The following is a 10,763-nucleotide window of genomic DNA, read 5'->3' on the forward strand; positions in this document are numbered from 1 at the left end:
CAGATATGCCCCCAGTGCCAGATATGCTCCCAGTGCCAGGTATACATGCTCCCCCAGTGCCAGATATGCCCCCTTCCCCTGCTGCTCACCGCTGCTGCTAGTGTGTGTGTGTGTGGGGGGGGGGGAGGAGAGCGCAGCTTGCGCCTCTCCTGCCCCTCAGTCTCCGGTGAGTGCGGGTGCCTTAGTTCAATTCAGCGTCGATTCGTGAGCCAATCAAAGCTGCCGGTCTGTGAGCTCTAATTGGCTCATGGGTGGCGCTGAATTGAACGAAGACACTGAGGGTCAGGAGAGGTGTAGACTGCGCTCTCCTCCCCTCACATCAGCGGCGGTGAGCAACAGAGTGAGGGAGGGACGGAGCGGCGAGGAGCGGCGGCCCGGCGACATGGGTATGGGATACCCACGGCTAAGTTCTTAAGGGTACGCCGTACCCACCCGTACCCGCACACTTGCACCGCTGCTTGGACATGACAGCGATACTGCTGTGTGTGTGTTTTTCAGCTGAGTTGTATGCATATATTTTTTTGCAGATCAATGGCACTCACAGGAATGGTTAAATGATCAAGAGATTACCTTGTATCTATGCCTCCTGGTTTCTGCCCAGCTGATGCGTATATATATGCCTACCCTTGTTCATGGCCAGTTTTACTAAAAGCTACTAGTAATAGCATTTGTCATTTCTCTTTGCCCCATTAAATTATTTTGAAAGACTATTGGAATTTTAAACACCAGTGGTGGTATTATATGATATGAGATTTCATATTATCTTATTTTCTAACTTACCATCTGCATTTATTCAGTGGACTCTCATCCAACGAGTCATGGATTAAATCCACCTAGGTGGATACCTCCATGTCTAATGTTGGACAGCAGATCCACCCTTTATTATTTTTTTTTTCATTATCTGAACTGATAACATCTATAAAAGATATCTCAACTTCTTCATTTCGGTGCACTCTCATTGGTGTTGCTTCGAATATTGACACTCTCTACCTCACTGAATATGCCCGATCTCGTTTGATCTTGGAAGCCAAGCAGTGGTGGGCCAGGTTAGTACTTCGAAGGGAGACCTCCTAGGAATACCTGGTATTGTAGAGTTATGTGTATCTATTGGGCCTCCATATGATACAACACTAAAAGCAGTATCACCACTTTTCTCTTCATCACTTCTTGATTTCTGTCTGTAAAAGCACAGCAATTGGCATTTATATCATTAAGAGGACCTGTACGCAGAGTGCATATACACATGTCCCCCCCCCAGTGCCAGATATGCCCCAAGTGCCAGATACACATGTCCCCGCAGTGCCAGATATGGCCACAGTGCCAGATACACATGTCCCCCCAGTGCCAGATATGCCCCAAGTGCCAGATATGCCCCCAGTGCCAGATACACATGTCCACACAGTGCCAGATATACCCCCAGTGCCAGATATGCCCCCAGTGCCAGATACACGTGTGTCCCCCAGTGCCAGATATGCCCCCAGTGCCAGATACACATGTCCCCCCAGTGCCAGATATGCCCCCAGTGCCAGATACACATATCCCTGCAGTGCCAGATATGCCCCCAGTGCCAGATACACGTGTCCCCCCCCAGTGCCAGATATGCCCCCAGTGCCAGATACACATGTCCCCGCAGTACCATTACGAGGACCTGTATGCATAGATACTTTAATGCAGGACCCCCCACAAAAATTTGGAGTGAGGCTACCCGAGTTGTTCTGAACAATCGTGGTTGCGATCTATATCCTGCTGAGCTATGATGGTCTTATCAATACAGATTTATCTGTACTGGTCAAGGTGAAACAGATGCAGTACTGAATGTGTCTACATCTCTTTCAATGTATCTGACTAATGTCAAAGACCAGAACATTTGTTATTTTTAAACCTTCTATCTCCTTTCTTATATTTTATCAATTTTCAGTGTGGTGGATGTTGACCCAGTTTTACTGTATAATCAATAAAATATTTTTTTGTTTATCCGTAGTCTATTTCATGAAACTTTATTAGTTGTTAAGAGTGCCCCCACACAAAAGCCTTCTTTTTCTCCTCCTTTTTTTGTCAGGTCAGGATTATAGCCAGTCACTGCCCTGATGAGAAATGTTTATTTTAGAGACTGTAGTGCTTTGGAGACAAGATTAAATAATAAAAGGAAGCCTTATCTCAAGTTGTGGATCATGAAAGAGGCGTATTACAGTACGCAGTAGAAGTTTTAGCAAAGTCTGTACAGTTATGTAAGAAAACCGTTCAACTGGTAGAGCAAGGTTCCATTATAGTAATGTAAAAGTTCTTCAGTTAGCATAGTCCAGCTTTGTTACAATAACCTTTTTGCTGTAAGCCAGTGAATGGAATGTCCCAGCATATCATAACTATAAAATGCTAGAAAATTTTATGTAAAATTATATAATTATTAGAAAGATATAATTGTTGAGTTGATTTGTGGCAGTGCAGTTTAAGGTGCATTTAACTAAGATCTAACCACATTTTAGTTCTCAGCCTTCAACTTCTGCTCTCATGATGTTTTAAAGTACTGTAGGGATATAATGATGTGTAGCCAATCAGGTAGAACAAATATTTACAGGAGCACTTATTATTTCATGAGATCCATGTGCAGAACATTGGGAAGCCAACATTATAAACATTAATTATTTTTTAATATAAGTGGATTTCCTTATTTTTCCTACTGGTGTCCTAAGGTCTACTTACCCTGGATGGTATTTTTTTGGAAGGTTCAATAAAAGAGTGCAGATATCTCTATGGGGCCTATTTATCATTACTTATGCGCATGTTACACATGTGAAAACACTAGTCTTCGCGTTCCAGGTGCCTCGTTCCTTTTTATGGGAAGAAGGTCCATGGTTGTGCAGAGGGATCCCTCTGCTGCATCCTCACTGTGTCCCCAGTAGCTGTGTGCATGTGTGACCTCAAGTTGTGCTTCCATCGGTGCATCTTAATCTTAATACGCACAGGAACGGATTAGCACCATAGCCAGTGGATGTCTTAGTAGAAAGACAATGCAGTTGTAAAAGACCATGCAGTTGTGACTGCAACTGCATCAACCTCTGAATCAGGCCCACTGTGAGGCACATGCCAATGCCAAATGGTCCCACTGTTCAGCTGTTAAGAGATTAAGGACTGAAAACAAGTCAGACACTAGCAAGTGGTGTAAACAGGTGGAAAACAGTGGGGGTGATTCCGACCTGATCGCTGGGCTGCTAAATTTGTTGTGCTGCGTTCAGATAGTCACCACCCAAGGGGAGTGTATATGCGCCATGCATGTGTGTGATTGTATGTGTACGCCGAGCTGCTAAAAAATCAGCGGACAGCTGCAAATCCATTTGCATCTCACTCACTATTGAATGATTTTTCCACTGTGTGCAGTCTGTGCGCAGGCCAGGACTTACTTCCCCAGTGCGATCAGAACAGGCTGATCGGGGCCGGAGCTGACGTCACATACCCTCCCTGAAAACGCTTGGGAACACCTGCAATTTCCCTGACACTCCCAGTAAACGGTCAGTTACCACCCATAAACGGCCTCTTCCTGTCAATCAGCTTCAAATGCCCGTGCGATCGGAATTTTCGCGCCAGCCTGTAGCTGCCAGGCGATGCCTGTTGTTGTTTGCCAATGCGTGTGTGCACTGCGGTGCATACGCATGCGCAGTCTATCACTGATTGCCCGCTGTGCGAAATCACACAGCAGCGATCAGTTCTGAATCACCCCCTGTACTTGTAAAGGACATCTAGCAAAAGTCACAGATACTGGAGATTTCAACACAGTAGTTTATTTCAGTGTTTAGAACCTCTGGTACATAACTTCAGGCAGATTTAAGGGGCACCTCCACATTTAAACTCATAATAACAATTTTGATGCATCAGTAATGAAGCATATAAAAATGTAATTAGAAAATATATTTTTAAACAATATATAAGCATTTTTTTTTACTTTAACACTTTAACATGTATATTAATTTAGCACTATTAGAAATAAATGTAGATTCTTGTGATAAAGTAACAAACAATAGGGGGCACTTGGAGTCAGAGGCGGATTGGGATGGAAAACCAGCCCGGGAAATTTATGGAAACAGCCCTAATGGCGGTAGGGACTGTTGTGGTGGTGGAATCTGTTGACGGGATGGGATTCCTCCTCATAGGGTCTGATTCTGAGTTGGTCACTGTTGCGGCCTTCCTTGCATCTTTTGCTGCAGTTTCGTCTGTGACTTTATGCTAATGATGCTCCAATGCCCTTCCTTGGTGTACATCCGTGCATCCAAATATATGCAGGGACAGAGATACCCGCCTTTAGTGTCTACACATGCTGCTATCATGCTGTGTGCATCTTTGGATGCCACCCTCGGTCGTACCATTGAAACTTTCACCAGCCCTAAGCTAGATGCAGATCATCCATCTGGGTATGGCCTCTAATGTGAACAATTCAATGTCTCAATACGTTACCGCTTTCAGCAACATAGATGGATATGTGCAAAAAGGCGCCTTGATAACAAAGATGAATAATATGTTTATAGATAAAAACATATAACTTTATTTACTCACAATTGTGACAAAATGACATAAAAAATACCATATAAAAAAAACATATATAATATTGCACTTAATCCCAAAAGATTCTCACCCTCGTTTGGATTTGCGGTGGGCCGAGAGCTTTTTTGCAAAAAAAGCGTTCCGGACCTGATGGATTTGGTAGAAGCACCACCGCAAAAAGCTTTTTTCCTCTGGAGGCTGAGTAGGGAATCCAATAAAGTGCATTCAGGAAATAATATCCATGTCGTCGGACGACATGGATATTATTTCCGGAATACACTTTATTGGATTCCCTACTCAGCCTCCAGAGGAAAAAAGCTTTTTGCGGTGGTGCTTCTACCAAATCCATCAGGTCCGGAACGCTTTTTTTGCAAAAAAGCTCTCGGCCCACCGCAAATCCAAACGAGGGTGAGAATCTTTTGGGATTAAGTGCAATATTATATATGTTTTTTTTATATGGTATTTTTTATGTCATTTTGTCACAATTGTGAGTAAATAAAGTTATATGTTTTTATCTATAAACATATTATTCATCTTTGTTATCAAGGCGCCTTTTTGCACATATCCATCTATTTTCTTGGCTGCTTCTATATCTAGGGATAAGGTGTTCCCTTTTGGGATGTGTGACGGCTGCCTTCCTAACATTTATAGCGCACTTTAAACAACTATATCTTTTTTGGTAAAATTCCGCTTTCAGCAACATGCCAACACTACAATGTATCTGTGTCTGATTAGCCAAGCCCCTGTAACCACACAGGAATGTCCAACACATTTTGAATACACTTCTTGGTGCGTGTGTCTCACTTCATCATGGTGCATGCATGCGTAGTGCATGCATGCGCGGTGCAACTCAGACAGAAGTGCAGATGAAAAACATTGCACAAGAAAAACATAAAACACATTGGTCCCCTACAGGAAAAAAACACACACATTGGGCCCTATAGAATACAATAAAACAAATTGGCTACGACAGGAAAAAAAAAGTATAATATAGCTTTTGGTATGGCACAAAATCAGTCAAATAAAATGAATATTTACCTACTGCTCACATAAGCAATAAAAAAGACTTGCTGGGCAGATTAATATAAGCATATTAGGTAGAGATGAGCGGGTTCGGATTTACTCGGTTCTTTATGCCAGAATTATCACCATTTCTTATTTTCTGGATTTTTCTTATTGGCTAACCAAAACACGTGACGTCCGATAGCCAATAAGGAGATTCGGGTAAATCCAAGTAAATCCGAGTAAACTCGAACCTGCTCATCTCTAATATTAGGAGAATGACTGTCTTAAGTAGGCATACATATACTACAAACCCTTGCCTTCTATGACTATGATATAGATATATATATATATATATATATACACACACACACACACTTACAGTGGAACGCATACATATAGTCACACTTATACACATACCTACACTCAGTACATATGCTCTGTCACACATTTACACATACATATGTGCAATCAATCACATACAAACAGCAACGCACATACAGCCACACATACATATATACTTATGCATAAATAATTTGGAGTCCCTGATGGTATTACATGATGGATAAGTACCTTCCTGTATTTGTAAGCATTGAGGACACCATTAATCTTGATCATATCCCCAACTCCATTTGCTAAAATGCAGCCCCACACTTGCAAGGAACCTCCACCATGCTTCACTGTTGCCTGGGTCACATATTATTGCGCTGCTCTCTAGCCTTTCGGCAAACTGCCTTCTGTTACAGTTTAATAAACTATACAACCACATAGACAGAACCAAGAATGTTTTCAGTCAGTCAGGAAGGAAGGATTTGGAAGTTAGAAAGGAAGGATACGGAAGGATGGATTTGGAAGTTCATTTTTAATTGAATTTACTGCTGGGTATGCAACTGTGCTGGACTGCAATACTGCTTACATATATTGCCAGTTTGCTAAGTTCATGGTAAAAGACTGATCATCATCCTGGTAAGAAACTGGAAGAAAACCCCAAGTCCCTGAAGTATGGTGACACTGCCACTGTTGAAATGGCTCCTGGCAAAACCCATGTGTGTGGAGAGCTTCTTCAACTATCCTCCCACTTGGACGCTTTGTTGTGCGTGACATGAGGCAGACTGTTGCCCAGGCATCACAATCACTTTCTTTTTATCATAGACAAGAACTGCTACCATTGGTGGCTGACTTACATAAACAACATTATCAGCATCCTCATCCTCCTCATTAGGATCATATACATAGTAGTACACAATTATCCCCCTCATCCTGTTCCATTTCCACACAAGCATCCTCAATTTATATTATGTCCTCTTCACCATATTTACTACTTCCCACTAGTGGACATGGTGAAGAAATGGTGGAAGGATGCAAAAAGGCTTCTCTATGAAGACAGAAATGTGTGTCAGACTCACACATAGCTTATGTAGACACCCCTAAACTTTCCTCAGGGATATGTGAACACACAGTTTAAGCCTTAGTGTTCTTTCTTTGGACACTGATTTGTCGCTTTATAAGGTGACGCCTCTATCCATTTTGTAAAATTGTGAAGGATTCACATGCCCTTTCCAAAACTTTCTGCCCCTTGCACCACCTTTGGGAGATATTGTACTACTATCATGACTGGCTGCAGCTCAAGCAGTTGGTTGCTGAACCTGCTCTTCTCTCGACTGATCATTATCCATATCAAACTCGACACACACAAGTTGTACAATAAAAAGAGCAATTCATTTTTTTTTCTTTTTGTTAATGACACCTCACATAGAGGGGAGTCATACCACTTATATTTATGTGAACAATGTCGCAGTGGGGTACAGTGCCTACAGGTTGTATCATTTTAAAAGACCAGTTATTTTTTACTCTTCTGAAAATGACAACACAAAGTGATGAGTCACACTGCTTATATTGTTATGTCAACAATGGTGTGCATATATATAAATTATATGCTGTTCCTGACGGCGGGATTATGGATCCTGAGACATTGAAATAAACCTGTGATTATTTGAAAGCCCTGCAGTGCCATGTAGCTATCTCCCTGGCTAAGAGATTATATAGGCACTCACTTTTTCCAGCACACAGAAAAATAAAAAAATCAGCACTCACGTTTTGATGAAAAAAAAGGTACTATTTATTCTTACAGATCCATAGAAGTTTGTATGTCAGCTGCAGCCCAACAGCTGTTTCAACCACGACACAGTGGTTTTCTTCAGGGACTTCAGAGAATAAGAAGAACCTCCTTTTTTTCATCAAAACATGAGTGCTGGTTTTTTTCTTTATCTGTGAGCCGGAAAAAGTGAGTACCAATATTTAACCAATCCTGGACCCTGCACCACCAACCTAATTTTTATTACAGTCTGCTGGCTTGTTTTATATCTATATAATGACAAAACAGGTGCTTATATTTATTATGTCAACACAGATGCGTATTTTTGTTATGTCAACTAAGGCGCTTATATTTATTATGTTAATAGTGCTTATATATTATGTTGACAAGGCCACAGTAGTGTACAGCGCACACAGCTTGTATAAAAAAGTGCAGTGAGTCAAAAAGCTTATATTATGTCAACAAAGGCAAAGTGGCGTACAGTGTACATTAGCTTGTATAAAGAGTAATTTTGGGGGGGAAATGACAACAAAAGTGGTGAGTCAAGCTGTTTTTATTATTATTTCAACAAAGCACTAATATTTATTGTGTCAACAATGGCGCTTATACATATTATGTCAATAAATGCACTTATAACTAGAGATGAGCGGGTTCGGATCTCAGAGAAACCCCCCCCCCCCCCTCCCGAACTGTGGCTTCCGAGTCCGGATCTTCCCTCTTGACCCGAACTCGGCAAAACATCATCATCCCGCTGTCGGATTCTCGCGGGATTTGGAATCCATATAAGGAGCCGCGCGTCGCGCCCATTTTCACTCCAGTCTCGGAGAATGTAGTGAGAGGATGTGTCTGTGTGGGGGCGGGAAAGTGGCGTGGCGAGTCTACTTACTGCTGTCTTGTGCTGCTCAGTACAGTACAGTGTACTCAGTGTCTTAAGCTGCATCAGTCCAGCCAGTCATAGTGTTGGTGTCCTCTGCTGCTCTATGTCCCCAGTGCTGCTGGCTGCTGTATAAGTCCCTTGCACTTTTGCTGTGTTATCTTGCATCAGACCAGAGGTAGTGTCTTCTGCAGCATCAGTCCAGTGACCAGTCACAGTGGTGGTATCCTCTGCTGCCATATATCCAGTGTTACTGCCGTATAATTTCCGTGATACTGGCATATAATTCCTGTGACATTGCCATATAATTCTCTGAATACTGGCGTATAATTCCTGTGACATTGCCGTTTAATTTTCTGAATACTGGCGTATAATTCCTGTGACATTGCCGTATAATTCCTGTGACATTGCTGTATAATTCCCGTGATACTGGTGTATAACTACTGTGACATTGCCGTATATTTTTCAGAATACTGGCGTATAATTCCTGTGACATTGCCGTATAATTCTCGTAATACTGGCGTATAATTCCTGTGACATTGACGTATAATTCCTGTGATATTGCCGCATAATTCCCGTGATACTGGCGTATAATTCCTGTGATACTGGCGTATAATTCCTATGATATTGACGTATAATTCCCGTGATACTGGCGTATAATTCCTGTGATATTGCCGTATAATTCCCGTGATACTGGCGTATAATTCCTGTGATATTGCCGTATAATTCCCGTGATACTGGTGTATAATTCCTGTGACATTGCCGTATAATTCTCTGAATACTGGCGTATAATTCCTGTGACATTGCCATATAATTCTCGGAATACTGGCGTATAATTCCTGTGACATTGCCGTATAATTCCTGTGATATTGCCGTATAATTCCCGTGATACTGGCGTGTAATTCCCGTGATACTGGCATATAATTCCTGTGACATTGCCGTATAATTCCCGTGATATTGCCGTATAATTCCCGTGATACTGGAGTATAATTCCAGTTATCCTGTCGTATAATTCCATATAAATCCATATAATTCCATTTAAATCCAGTCCAGTGGTGCTGCCATATAAATTCAGAGGTGCTGTCCTGTGCGGTATATTATTTACTCCAAATAAAGGGGTTATTAATATTTAATCCAAATAATTTTTACAGGGTTTGCCCTGTGAGGTGTAGGGGTACGCTCTCTTGTGCCGCATATTATGTTATATAACTCCAGGAAAATAATGGAGAACAAACATTTTGAGGAGTTAATAGGGAAAGATCAAGAACCACTTCCTCCTAGTGCTGAAGCTGCTGCCACTAGCCATGACATAGATGATGAAATGCCATCAACGTCGTCTGCCAAGGCCGATGCCCAATGTGATAGCAGAGGGCATGTAAAATCCAAAAAGCCAAAGTTCAGTAAAAAGACCCAAAAACAGAAATTTAAATCGTCTGAGGAGAAACATAAACTTGCCAATATGCCATTTACGACACGGAGTAGCAAGGAACGGCTGAGGCCGTGGCCTATGTTCATGGCTAGTGGTTCAGCTTCACATGACGATGGAAGCCCTAATCCTCCCGCTAGAAAAATTAAAAGAGTTAAGCTGGAAAGAGCACAGAAAAGAACTGTGTGCTCTGAGATGGTATCACAAATCCCCAAGGAAAGTCCAATTGTGTCGGTGGTTGCGATGCCTGACCTTCCCAACACTGGACAGGAAGAAGTGGCTTCTTCCACCATTTGTACGCCTCCTGCAAGTGCTGGAAGGAGCACCCACAGTCCAGTTCCTGATATTCAAATTGAAGATGTCACTGTTGAAGTACACCAGGATGAGGATATGGGTGTTGCTGGCACTGAGGAGGAAGTTGACGATGAGGATTCTGATGGGGATGTGATTTGTTTAAGTCAGGCACCGGGGGAGACACTTGTTGTCCTTGGGAATGAAGAAGCCCATTGTGATGCCTGGGCAAAATACCAAAAAAGCCACCTCTTCGGTGTGGAATTATTTCTCCTCAAATCCGGACAACAGGTGTCAAGCCATCTGTTGCCTCTGTCAATCTGTAAAAAGTAGGGGTAAGGATGTTAACCACCTAGGAACATCCTCCCTTATACGTCATCTGCTGTGCATTCATCCGAAGTCACTGTCAAGTTCAGAAACTTTGGGTAAGAGAGTAAGCAGTCCACTGACACCTAAATCCCTTTTTCCTCCTGTACCCAAGCTCCTGCAAGCCACACCACCAACTCCCTCAACGTCAACTTCCTCAGTCAGGAACGTCAGTA

General features: G+C 42.3%; 1 pseudogene; it reads left to right on the top strand.

Moving 5' to 3' along the window:
- The first annotated feature begins 975 nt into the window (after positions 1-975).
- Positions 976-1,095, top strand: LOC134950048 (5S ribosomal RNA; annotated as a pseudogene).
- The last annotated feature ends 9,668 nt before the right edge of the window (positions 1,096-10,763 follow it).

This window comes from Pseudophryne corroboree, chromosome 8, assembly GCF_028390025.1.
Source record: "Pseudophryne corroboree isolate aPseCor3 chromosome 8, aPseCor3.hap2, whole genome shotgun sequence".
Lineage (NCBI taxonomy): Eukaryota > Metazoa > Chordata > Amphibia > Anura > Myobatrachidae > Pseudophryne > Pseudophryne corroboree.